We start from the raw sequence: 12,238 nt of genomic DNA, 5'->3' as shown, positions 1-12,238 counted from the left end.
TCCAAAGCTATACATTTTAAAGCCAGCAGAAAGTGTAGAATGACAGATCAATGGGGATCATAATAAATTGTGGCAAGTTCCTGGTGGGATGGACATACCAAGCCACCTTGTCTCTCTCCTGAGGAATCTGTACAAGGACCAAGTAGCAACAGTCAGAACTGACCACGGAACAACAGACTGGTTCAAGATTGGGAAAGGCGTCCGGCAAGGCTGCATCCTCTCACCCAACCTCTTTAACTTATATGCGGAACACATCATGCGATGTGTGGGGCTTGATGAATGCAAAGCTGGGGTGAAAATTGCTGGAAGAAACATTAACAACCTCAGATATGCAGATGACACCACTCTGATGGCCGAAAGCGAGGAGGAGCTGAGGAGCCTTCTAATCAAGGTGAAAGAAGAAAGCACAAAAGCTGGGCTGCAGCTAAACATCAAAAAAACCAAGATTATGTCAACAAGAATGATTGACAACTGGAAAATAGAGGGAGAAAATGTGGAGGCCGTGGCAGACTTTGTATTTCAAGGCGCAAAGATTACTGCAGATGCAGACTGTGGCCAGGAAATCAGGAGACGCTTACTTCTTGGGAGGAGAGCAATGTCCAGTCTCGATAAAATAGTAAAGAGTAGAGACATCAGACTGGCAACAAAGATCCGCCTAGTCAAAGCCATGGTATTCCCTGTAGTAACCTACGGGTGTGAGAGCTGGACCTTAGGGAAGGCCGAGCGAAGGAAGATCGATGCTTTTGAACTGTGGTGTTGGAGGAAAGTTCAGAGAGTGCCTTGGACTGCGAGAAGATCCAACCAATCCATCCTCCAGGAAATAAAGCCGACTGCTCATTGGAGGGAAGGATACTAGAGACAAAGTTGAAGTACTTTGGCCACATCATGAGGAGACAGCAAAGCCTAGAGAAGACAATTATGCTGGGGAAAGTGGAAGGCAAAAGGAAGAGGGGCTGACCAAGGGCAAGAGGGATGGATGGCATCCTTGAAGTGACTGGACTGACCTTGAAGGAGCTGGGGGTGGTGACGGCCGACAGGGAGCTCTGGCGTGGGCTGGTCCATGAGGTCATGAAGAGTCGGAGACGACTGAACGAATGAACAGAACAGTCCCTGCCTAATCTGCCTGCCATATAGATAGGAGGGAAAAGAAAAGTAGCAACTTTGTCTCAGCATTAGTACTAAAAGTCTGGGTAGGTAGATGAGCACATCTATTTATTTATTTATTTATTTATCTATCATATTTATATACCATCTTTCTCAGCCTGCAGGCAACTCATGGCAGTTTACAGTGGGCACAATTCAATGCCCTCAATAACATAAAATACAATTAAAAACATTTAGCATATAATATAAAAAAAACCATACAAAACCAATAAAAACATAAATCCTCAGCATCTCCTTACTAAAATCATTTTCCAGACACATCGTCCAGTCATTCTGTAGATCTATATTTGCCTGTTACATGGCATTTGCAAATGCTTGCTTGCAAAGCCAGGTTTTAACTTTTTTACAAAATGTTAGGAGGGAGGGGGCAGATCTAATATCCCTAGGGAGGGTGTTCCACAGCCGAGGGGCCACCACTGAGAAGGCCCTGTCTCTCGTTCCTACCAAACACATCTGCAAAGAAGGTGGGACCGGGAGCAGGGCCTCCCCAGACGATATTAGAGTCCTAGATGGTTCATAAGGAGAGATATGTATTTCTGTTTCTCACTAATTCCATTTTTGTTTTTAAAAGCTTTGCACCTTGATTATGAATAGATTTGAAATTGTTTGTAAATTTGTATCAAATGCTTAGGATATTATCATCAGAAAATTTTACATAGGGCCTTTTAAAAATTAATAAATATCAGATTGAATGAGCTCACAGCAATACAAGGATTCACATTTGTTTGTTTCCCCCGTTCATGACATTGCATTAATCATTGAGGTGATTAAATTAGACAGAAGATCAAGGGAAACCATGTCTTCTGTTCTGTGCTAGTATGGCTCAGTTCATTTATATGTATCTGGATTGAATGCAGCAATAAATGATGACGAAGATGCAGAGGGAAGAACAACATCTTCAGTTCTGAGGAGGAGAGCCAAAGTGAGATGATGAAGGAAAAGTAACCAGCCCTACTGAATTCAGGGAGAAGTACTTCTTAACAAACATACTCAGAAGTTCCCAGCTTCCTCCATAGATACTAGTCAAAAGAGCCAGGAAGCAGGATTGTTTGAGTGGAAATTGGAGAGTACTCCGGTAGCGTTAATGGTTGTGTAAAAAAAAGGAAATTTCAGCAGGTGTTGTTTGTTACCGTCTTGTGTGATGAGGAACAGCTGCTGAAATTCCAGAAGCCTTCTCCAATTTTCGATCTGAAATTCCTAGTAAATGTCTGGAAAAGAACTCAATGAGCTGCTACTTTATGGATTACAGAAATTATGGTTTGAAACAGGGATGAACAACTGCCTGGGGCCAATTTCCCCTCCAGAACTCCCTCCCTCCAGGCTGCACCCCACCCCCCATAGCAAGTCCATACACCAGAAACAGAAGCAGATGATACAGACTGTCTTGCAAGCTCCTGCACAGAAAACCTAAACATGTAACTGTGGCCAAAACTCCCAGGCTCAGCTAGCTTCTCGGGCGTAGCCCAACCAATCACATTTGTGCTTTGCATATTTCTGTTAACACACTCACCAACTGATTTTATATGCTCCAACAAAGTTTGCCCATGCTAGTGTAGAATACGATTATTTCCATGTGATGGCACTTTTTGAAGCACTCTATGTAAAAATTGCTTTTTTTAAAGGAAGTTGGGTGACTTTGAAAAAATGATGGGGATCTTCGGAGGCTAAAAAGAGGGATGGCATGATACCCATGTATAAATATTTGAAGGGATGTCATGTTGAAGATAGAGCAAGCTTGTTTTTGGCTTCTTCAGCAGCCAGGACATAGAGCAGTGGATTCAACCTACAGGAAAAGAGATTCCTGATGTTAAATGCAGTTCAGCAAAGGAATGCCTCCTTCTCAGGGCCCCATCTACACTGCCACATAATTCAGTTTGAACTGCATTATGAGGGTCAGAGTAGACTCATATAATACAGATTGAATACATTGGATTATATGGCAGTGAAGGCTCATATAATGCAGATTGAACTGCATAGAACTGGATTATTACAGTCTACTGTGTTTTTATTCCTCCAACATTTTATTTTGCATTTGTTTATTGTATATTTTATTATTGTTTTCATTTTACTTTGATGTTATTATTTGTTTGTTGTATTTTACTTTGCTGTATTGTAATTCTTGGGCTTGGCCTCATGTTAGCCACCCTGAGTCTCTTTGGGGAGATGGTGGTAGGGTATAAATAATAATTATTATTATTATTATTATTATTATTATTATTATTATTATTAAATCCAGTTCAATGCAGTTAATTTGCATTCCAAAACTGAATTATATGTCAGTGTGGATGGGGTCCAGGAGGTTTTTCAACGAGACTGGATTGCCATATGCCTGGAGTACTTTGATTATGTATACTCTCACCTGACTTATTCAACTTGTATGCAGAACACATCATGCAATGTGCAGGGCTTGACAAATCCAAGTCTGGAGCTGAAATTGCTGGAAGAAACATTAACAACCTTAGATATGCAGATGATACCACTTTGATGGCCAAAAACGAGGAGGATCTGAGGAGCCTTCTAATCAAGGTGAAAGAAGAAAGTGCAAAAGCTGGGCTGCAGTTAAACACACACACAGAAAAACACAAAGATTATGGCAACCAGATTGACTGATAACTGGCAAATGGAGAAAACGTGGAGGCGGTGACAGACTTTGTATTTCTAAGTGCAAAGATCACTGCAGACTGCAGCCAGGAAATCAGGAGACACTTACTTCTTGGGAGGAGAACAATGACCAATCTCGATAAAATAGTGAAGAGTAAAGACATCACATTGGCAACAAAGATCCGCATAGCAAAAGCAATGATATTCCCCGCAGTAACCCATGGATGTGAGAGCTTGACCATAAGGAAGGCTGAGCAAAGGAAGATAGATGCTTTTGAACTGTGGTGTTGGAGGGAAGTTCTGAGAGTGTCTTGGATGACATGAAGATCAAACCAGTCCATACTCCAGGAAATAATGCCCGACTGCTCATTGGAGGGAAGGATATTAGAGGCAAAGATGAAGTACTTTGGCCACATCATGAGAAGACAGGAAAACTTGGAGAAGACAATTATGCTGGGGAAAATGGAAGGAAAAAGGAAGAGGGGCTGATGAAGAGCAAAATGGATGGATGGTATCCTTGAAGTGACTGGCTTGACCTTGAAGGAACAGGGGGTGGCCACGGCTGACAGGGAGCTCTGGCGTGGGCTGGACTATGAGGTCAGGAAGAATAGGAAGCAACTGAACAAATAAACAACAAATTCCCACATTGCAAGGGGTTGGACTGGATAGCCATTGTAATATCTTTCAACTTTATAATTCTATGATAAACTGCCTGGCCCTACTTCAGAATGAAAGTACCAGAGTCATTGTGTAAAACTACAATTCCCATGATTCCGTAGCATTAAACCAAGACAGTTCAAGTGGTGTCAAACTTTGAAACAAGGTAATAATTTTCTCTTTCTCTATGTTCTCCTTTCTTTTGGTTATTTATCCTTTGAGAGTATACTTGCAATAGCCATATGCTGGGAAGTTTTTTTTTTATCAAATCTCATTTCTAAAGAATGTTAATGCTAGGAATTTCTAAGTGCAAAGCTTTGTTATTGTAATGAACTTAATTTGTGAAGCAGATGCATACACACTAGGGATATAATTCTTCAGTCAATTTAGTTCTTGAAGGAAGTAATAAGTAATTGTAGCAATTGGCTCCCTCACGTAAGGTAGTGTTTGAAAATTTTACAGTGTCTGGAAGTGATTCACATTTAGAGACGTGTTCTTTGCAAAATTTGTGTGTGGTTGTTTTACAGAGAAAGCAGCCGTTCTTGTACAGTTGCGTGGCATGGGTGATAGCCTCCCTCTAGTTAACCAAGAAGACACATACACAACTGGTTTGGAGTAAAAAAAATTAGCCACAACCCATTTATTGATTACAGGAACAAGGGTTGGCAGCCATGCATGGGTTCTAGATCAGGGGTCGGGCAGCCCGCTGCTGTCTGATGTTGCTTACATGCCTGGGTGCCGCCAGCACAATACCGGTGAACAGAAACATGGCACCCCAGGGACCATAGGCATTATCTCCCTTTCCACCAAGGGGCGATAAACCAGCCAGATCCAGGGCTCATGCCACACACCAAACACGGAGTTGTGACAAGTGACAACAAGCTGACAACAAGATAGGCTAACAGAACACCTAAGACAATAAGCATGCAGGGTGGGAGGGATGGAAAAGCTGAAGCAAGCCCAGTTCCTGCTGGAAGGCCTTGGGCAGCCTTAAGTAGGCTGCCCAGGTAGAAGAAAGGGCTGGCTGCAGCCAGGCCCAAAATGGGGTGGGGCCAGCCCAACCATTGGCCAGCTGGCGGGAAACTTTCTCGCCACCCAAGCCACCCAGGGGACTTCTAAGAGGAAGAAGCCCCCTAGCCCAAGATGGCAGTGAGGACACCCTGCACTGCAACCCGCTCAGCCCGGTAAGTCAGGCCAAGCCATGAAACAGCACTGTCTGACTTAGATTTACTAATCTATAACCATTCCATATTCTTGGTCACAACTGTGACAATATTACCATGATTGTAGCATCTCTTCTATCCGTTACTTGAAGAGAAGCAGGTCTATTTTGCCAGGAATTAGAGAAATCAGGTGAATGATATTTTCATTGTTTTGGGGGTTGGGACAGTAGCTGATATATAATACTAGTTCTTTCTGCTGCATAAAATGGTTTGCAAAAGTATAGATGACCTCATGGATAAGTCAAGGACAGGTTTGGAAGCCAAAACTATTAATTTTGATATGATCTACGGGTGCAGATAAGGAAAAGCACTAATCCTGTCATCTCACTACAAAGAAAGTGATATGACACAAGTGCATCTATATCTGCATAATTCATTTTTGGTCCTTGCAGAGGATGTAAATCTCTATTTCTCCTACCTAACCAGTAAAACCCTCTCCAAACTCATCTTTTTCACACTGCTCAGTGCAAAATAGTCATGTAGTGGTTGATAGGGAGCAAAGGACATCTGAGGAGCATCTGGCTATGTTCCTATTATCAAACATATGATGATAACACTGTTCTGTAGGGCAGTGGATCTCAAACTTGTGACCTTGTTATTAGCCTTCAGCTGGATCTACACTACTACCCTATATCCCAGGATCTGATCTCAGATTATCTTCTTATCCCAGTTTATATAGCAGTGTAGACTTATATAATCCAGTTCAAATCAAATAATCTGGGATCAGATTCTGGGATATAGCGCTGTATAGATCCAGCCTTCAGTTCACAGATTCCTTCACCTTGACTTTTAGGAATTGAGGTCCAAAACCTATGGAGGAATATATTTGACAACCATTGTTCTAGGACATTTGGAGGACTCTTTAAAGTCACAAAGGATGCCTTCTTAGTCATGCATTTGGCCAGATACTTCCCAGAAATTTCTCAATCTCCACCTAACATACTCATGTAGTGTCACATGATAAAAAGATGGTTTTTATGGTTAAGGGACACAGGAAACATGGCGTACTTCTCCCTACAGAATCTTTGTGTTATTTATTTCTTTGCTGTATTTGTATACTGCCTTTCTCAGCCAATCGGTGACTCAAGGCGGTTTCCAACAAATCAGTACATATAAAAACATAATACAGATTAAAACATTAAACAATATAAAACACCACAAAAGCAATAAAAACAACATCATTAGCTTCTCATTATTATCAAGCATTGTCCAGTTCCATTGTCAAATCGTTCGATTTCCTATATTAGCTACTCTGCATTTTGTAAATGCTTGCTCGAACAGCCATGTTTTAACTTGCCTCCGAAATGTTAAGAGGGAGGGATGTTATGTCTTTGTGATGCAGAATCTCAATCATTATTAGATCTAGGGGCCCTTCCAGACAGCCTCATAAACTGGGAGAAAGAAGTGGGTTTAAAAATCGCGGGACCTTAAGGAGCATTCAGTCATGGAGCTATCAGTTCCCATAAATGGTCCCCCAGCATCCTAACAGGTTCAACTGTAGCAGGTTTTAGAAATCCGCAAGATGGACACATGGTACATCTGCAGGAATTTTACTTTTTTTTAAAAAAAGTAATTAAAAATGACTCTGACAAGTTCTGTATTTCATAAGCGCTGATGTGGATGTATGAAAGTGCACACAATCCAGTTTCTTGTCATTATCTCTCCTATAGCCTTTACTTTTCCCCTCTTGAACCTCGGTTGCCTTTGGGGTCAATTGCCTGCTATGCTGGTGCCCACTGTGTAAATTCAAGCTCTGTTTAATTTCATAAACTCCAGAACAAAGGAATGCTTGTAGAGAGTTGTCATGGGAATTGCTTTCCAACTGTGCTTCTATTTTGCCACCCATGTGTCTGTGGTTCCATTTGTTTACAGCCTTCACCAGCTGCTTCAGGATTTTAAAAACTGCACATATGCTAGAGCAGTTTACACTGGCATATAGCAATGAAGTCACATGTTTTTCTTGAGTGCAGGGATATACAGTCATGCAAATAAGTGCATTTTTGGCCAAAAATGGACTTTAAGCACATCTTTTTAACACATGTTATTCAACCATTAATGCAATCAGCATGCATTTTTGGCAAACGTCATGTAGCCTCCTCCCCTTTTATCCTGGTTTCTTCCACATGTTAGGGCCTGGATAGAAGGGCCCTAAGTTATATCCACATTTGGAAATATGCTACGAAAAGTCTATATTTAACAATAATTGTATAACCAACAATGCAAACCAATGTACAATTAAATGCAGAATTGAAGAAGTACTGCCACCAATTTCAGAAGAAGCAAATGTATATATACTTACAGAAAATGAATATCCACACAAGAGTACATCTTCTGTGACCATTAATTAGGAACCTGAGCTGGACTGAAATTGACTCCATAGAAGAAATATGTATCAGACATCAAAAATATTCATACTTTAGTGTTACTCATGAATAATTCATTACTCATTACAAACATTCATTTCAGTAAAATTTCAAGCTCTATCAACAAAAAGAGAATGCTTTCTGATTTTGTTTTACTTGGCCTGTGTTTACAGCATCCATTTATTTTCATACCAGGAGAGACTGATTTCTTATTTCTGCCATTAAGGACACATGTGCAGGGACTGTAAAATAGTTTTGTTGTTGTGAGCCTTCAAGTCATTTCCATGGTGATCCTATCGTGGATTTTTCTTTGCAGATTTTTTTTTCAGGAAAGGTTTGCCTTTACCTGTCTCTTTATTAAAGAGGCAGTGCCAGCATCCTTTTTGAGTGTAGCACTTTCTGGTTTTGGCTGTTGGGTAGCAAGGCAACATTTTAAAAATGCAAAATATAGTCATACTTACACACACTGAAGAAGCAAATAATAATTGCCTTTTAATAAATACTGCATTGCATAATGTTCAGCAAAACTAACATACCATCATTTAAAGCAAATTTCACCACTAGAGAGCACCAGCTTCCCAGCTATGTAGGAGACCTCCTTCCTTCGGTTTCAGAACACCTGTTGCATACAGAGGAATGCTAAGTTAAGGTCAATATGCCATATGTAATTTTGAGATTGCATCAGAGAGGCATCTCTTTGTCCCAGCAATTTTAATTGAACTGCTGCAATAATCAACGTGACACATATTCTTAAATTCTGAGTCATCACTCTGGTTTAGTTTAAAATGCTCAGCCTAGAGGCTTAAAGGCTGTAGTCTGAAGTGAAGGCAAGCAGCGGAAATATCCCCCTTGTTTTAGGTCTCCTAGTCCTCCATTCCCAGGCCTATTCACACTACACAGTCATAGCACTACAATTCTACTTAAACAGCTATTGTTTCATCCTGTAGACTTGTGGGATTTACCGTTTATGGAAGAGTGTTTAGGATTCTAATCCAGGCAGCTCTAGTCTCACCAAACTTCAGGATACCAAAAGATTGCAATTAATAAAGTTCAAGTGGGATCAAATTCCTACAACTGCATAGTGGATGGGTCCCAAGATTGATGTTACTTACTTACTCAATGTTCTTACCATTTTTAAATAGCTGTGTTTTATTGTATTCATTTAGTGATATCACACTTTTTCCCCAAAGCAAGCACTCAATAAAGACAGTAAAAACACCTAGACACAAATTCATATGTAAAGTTTTGTTTAAAATTCTATTAAGCTGTTACATCTAGGATAGACTACTGCAATGCAGTCTACGTGGTGTTGCCTTTGAAGACTGTTCAGAAGCTACAAATAGTCCATTGTGATGCAGCCAGGTTAATAATTGGGGCGGCATACAGGGAGCATACAACTCCCATGTTGCATCAGTTGCCAGTTCACTACCGAGCACAATTCAAAGAGCTGGCTTTGGCCTATAAAGCTCTAAATGTCCCCGGCCCAATTTACCTGTCCAAACGCATCTCCCTCTATGTATCACCATGGAGATTAAGATCTTCCGGGGAGGCCCTGCTCTCAGACCTGCCATTGTCACAGGCACAATTGGCAGGGATGAGAGAGAGGACCTTCTCAATTAGTGTCCCCCGGCCATGGAACTTGCTCCCTGGTGAGATTAGATTAGCCCCCTCTCTCCTGTCCTTCAGAAAGATGGTAAAAACTTGGCTGTGGGATCAAGCCTTTGGGACAGTGCAATAAGGCAACAATAGGAATCTTTGCTCTTCTGACCGGATTCGGTATGGCTGATTTGAGTTTGTTTTAAGCAATTGACTTGAAAGTGGAGATGACTGGTTTAATGTTTATATTTATGTATAGTCTATGTTATGTTCTGACATTGCAATATATACGTTGTGCTCCACCCTGAGTTCCCTTCAGGGCAAGAAGGGCGGAATGTAAATGCTTTAAATAAATAAATATAGAATTAAAATCATTCAAGGTGTACTGACTAAAAAGCAAAAGATACAGAAGTGTAGCAGACTTTCTAAAAGTAATTTTCTTGTCAAACAGTCAATTTTCAACAGCTCACTAGAATAACCTTGGAGTTTTTTCACTTGATGAGGAAAGGACAACACAAAATTATCTTATTTATGAAGGAAGCCCCAGAGCCTGGGAGCAGAAACCAAGAAGGGCCTGTTTCACATCCCCACCAAATATGCCTGTTTAGCTGGTGAAACCAAAATGGGTGTATCCCCTAAATATCCCAGAGAGGCTCATGAGTGAGAAATCAGTATTCCAGACCCAATACAGCCAGAGCTTTATAAATAGGAATCTCGCTTTGATGTTGTCCCCAGTTTTAGAGCTCACTTGAAAAGATATGGATTAGGTATGAAATCCTATAGTGACTTCATGCTGGTATCAAATAACTTTCTCAAAGGCTGAGCACCCTTTTGCACAAGCTCTCTAATGCAGATTCAAGTTTTTGGTAAGGCAGCTACACTGCATAGAGAGTTCTGTCAGTGGGGGCTGTAAACTACTGATCAATGGCTATTGTTCATGGTTATCTTGTCCATTGTGTGATTGGTTACATAACGGTGAAAACCTGCATTGTTGTTATGTACCTTCAAGTCATTTCTGATTTAGGAGAATCTTTTCATGGGGTTTTCTGGTGCTGAGAGGTCACCCAATGGGTTTCCATGGCCAAGCAAGTAATTGAACCCTGGCCTTCAGAATGGTAGTCCCATGTTCAAACCAATACACTCCACTGCATAGCTACCCTGCTCTAATTTGACACTATAGAAGAATTGAACAGGTTCCTGGATTAGAACTGACTTGTTTCTCTAAGGGCATGGAAATGCCAAATCATGTCACAGATCGTGATGAGAATGCTGGTAGTATTCTGTCAGATCTGCAACAACTGCCAAACAAGTTGGAGTATAAGAGGCCTGATAACTTCAAAGGATCTGGGCAAGAATATATTCATTTATCTCTACAACTTCTGACAGGCGTCCATTGCTTCTGTGGCAGCAGTATCTAGAAAACCATTTCCTATAATGCGACACAATAAAAAAAGCCACAGTGGCATCTGTGCTTTGTTTATGACTCCATTAGCCTTTCCTGAACTGCAAATGATTTGGTAGCAGCTGGGGGGAGAGGAGAAAAACAACTCTGCAACATCACAGCCAATTCAAGCCCTTGCATCAGGCTTTACCATCAGCAAAGGTATACACTTACCATTTATTTAACAACTCATTAGCCAGTGCTTGCCAGATTTATGGTGGATGGACAAATGTTGTGCAGGCAACTGTGAAAACTAAACACAGAGGTGCTTTCTTTGAGTTTTTTTAACTGCAATAACCTTAGTCATGCTGCAGCATCATTTTATATGCTTCTTTATTATTACAATATACAAAATATACCACCTATTTAAGCATTTTCCAGGCATACAAGAGGGAGAACAACAAATTGGAGTTGGTTTACTTATTGGTTTGTTTATTTTATTGGTTTATTGGCTTGTTTATTTACTTTCAAAACCTGGTCTGTAATAGGTTTAAATTGGATACAACTAACTTTTCCCTCTCCCCTTACCTTTTTAACATTTCCCTTTTAAGCTCTTCTCCAAGTAGTTCTGATCCAATAGACCAGTTCTGTTGACAGATCATCCTTCCAGAAGATCGCGAAAATCAGCCAACAGAAACTGGCTTTTGCTTGATCCTAACCCTTTGCCTCTGATAGTGCATGGCTGAGATAGAATGACACTACACATTTAGGCAATTCCACTTGCCCCCAACATGTATATGGTATATGTATTTGTGTGCCTGTGTGGCCAGTTTCACAGTCTTCCCCTTTTGTTATTTGGGTGAGAAATTACTGAAAAGGGCCTCCATCCCAAAGTACCCTATCTTTGATCCTCTCAACGGACCTGCAGAATCATATAAAGAAAGCAGTATGCCATTAACACTACCAGGAAGCATCAAGCTCAGATAGCATCTGGAGCATCACAAGTCATTCATCCCTATGTAATTATGTTAATTGCATTTAATTATACCCAAAGCCCCACACATGCTGCTTTGGAGATGTGCACGATCAAACACTAGCAAGTTAATTTAGAAAACTTCAGCAAACACATAAACCACATCACAGCATGAGCTGCTTACTTAAGTGGCCCCAGTGAATGCTATGTAAGACCTTGATGCTTTATTGTCATGAGATGGAGACCAGATCAAGACACGTGTAGTTGAATGCATTTTAAC

The sequence above is a fragment of the Anolis sagrei genome, chromosome 2 (genome assembly GCF_037176765.1).
Source record: "Anolis sagrei isolate rAnoSag1 chromosome 2, rAnoSag1.mat, whole genome shotgun sequence".
Lineage (NCBI taxonomy): Eukaryota > Metazoa > Chordata > Lepidosauria > Squamata > Dactyloidae > Anolis > Anolis sagrei.
The sequence above is the reverse complement of the archived record's forward strand: the minus strand, read 5'-3'. Positions refer to the sequence as shown.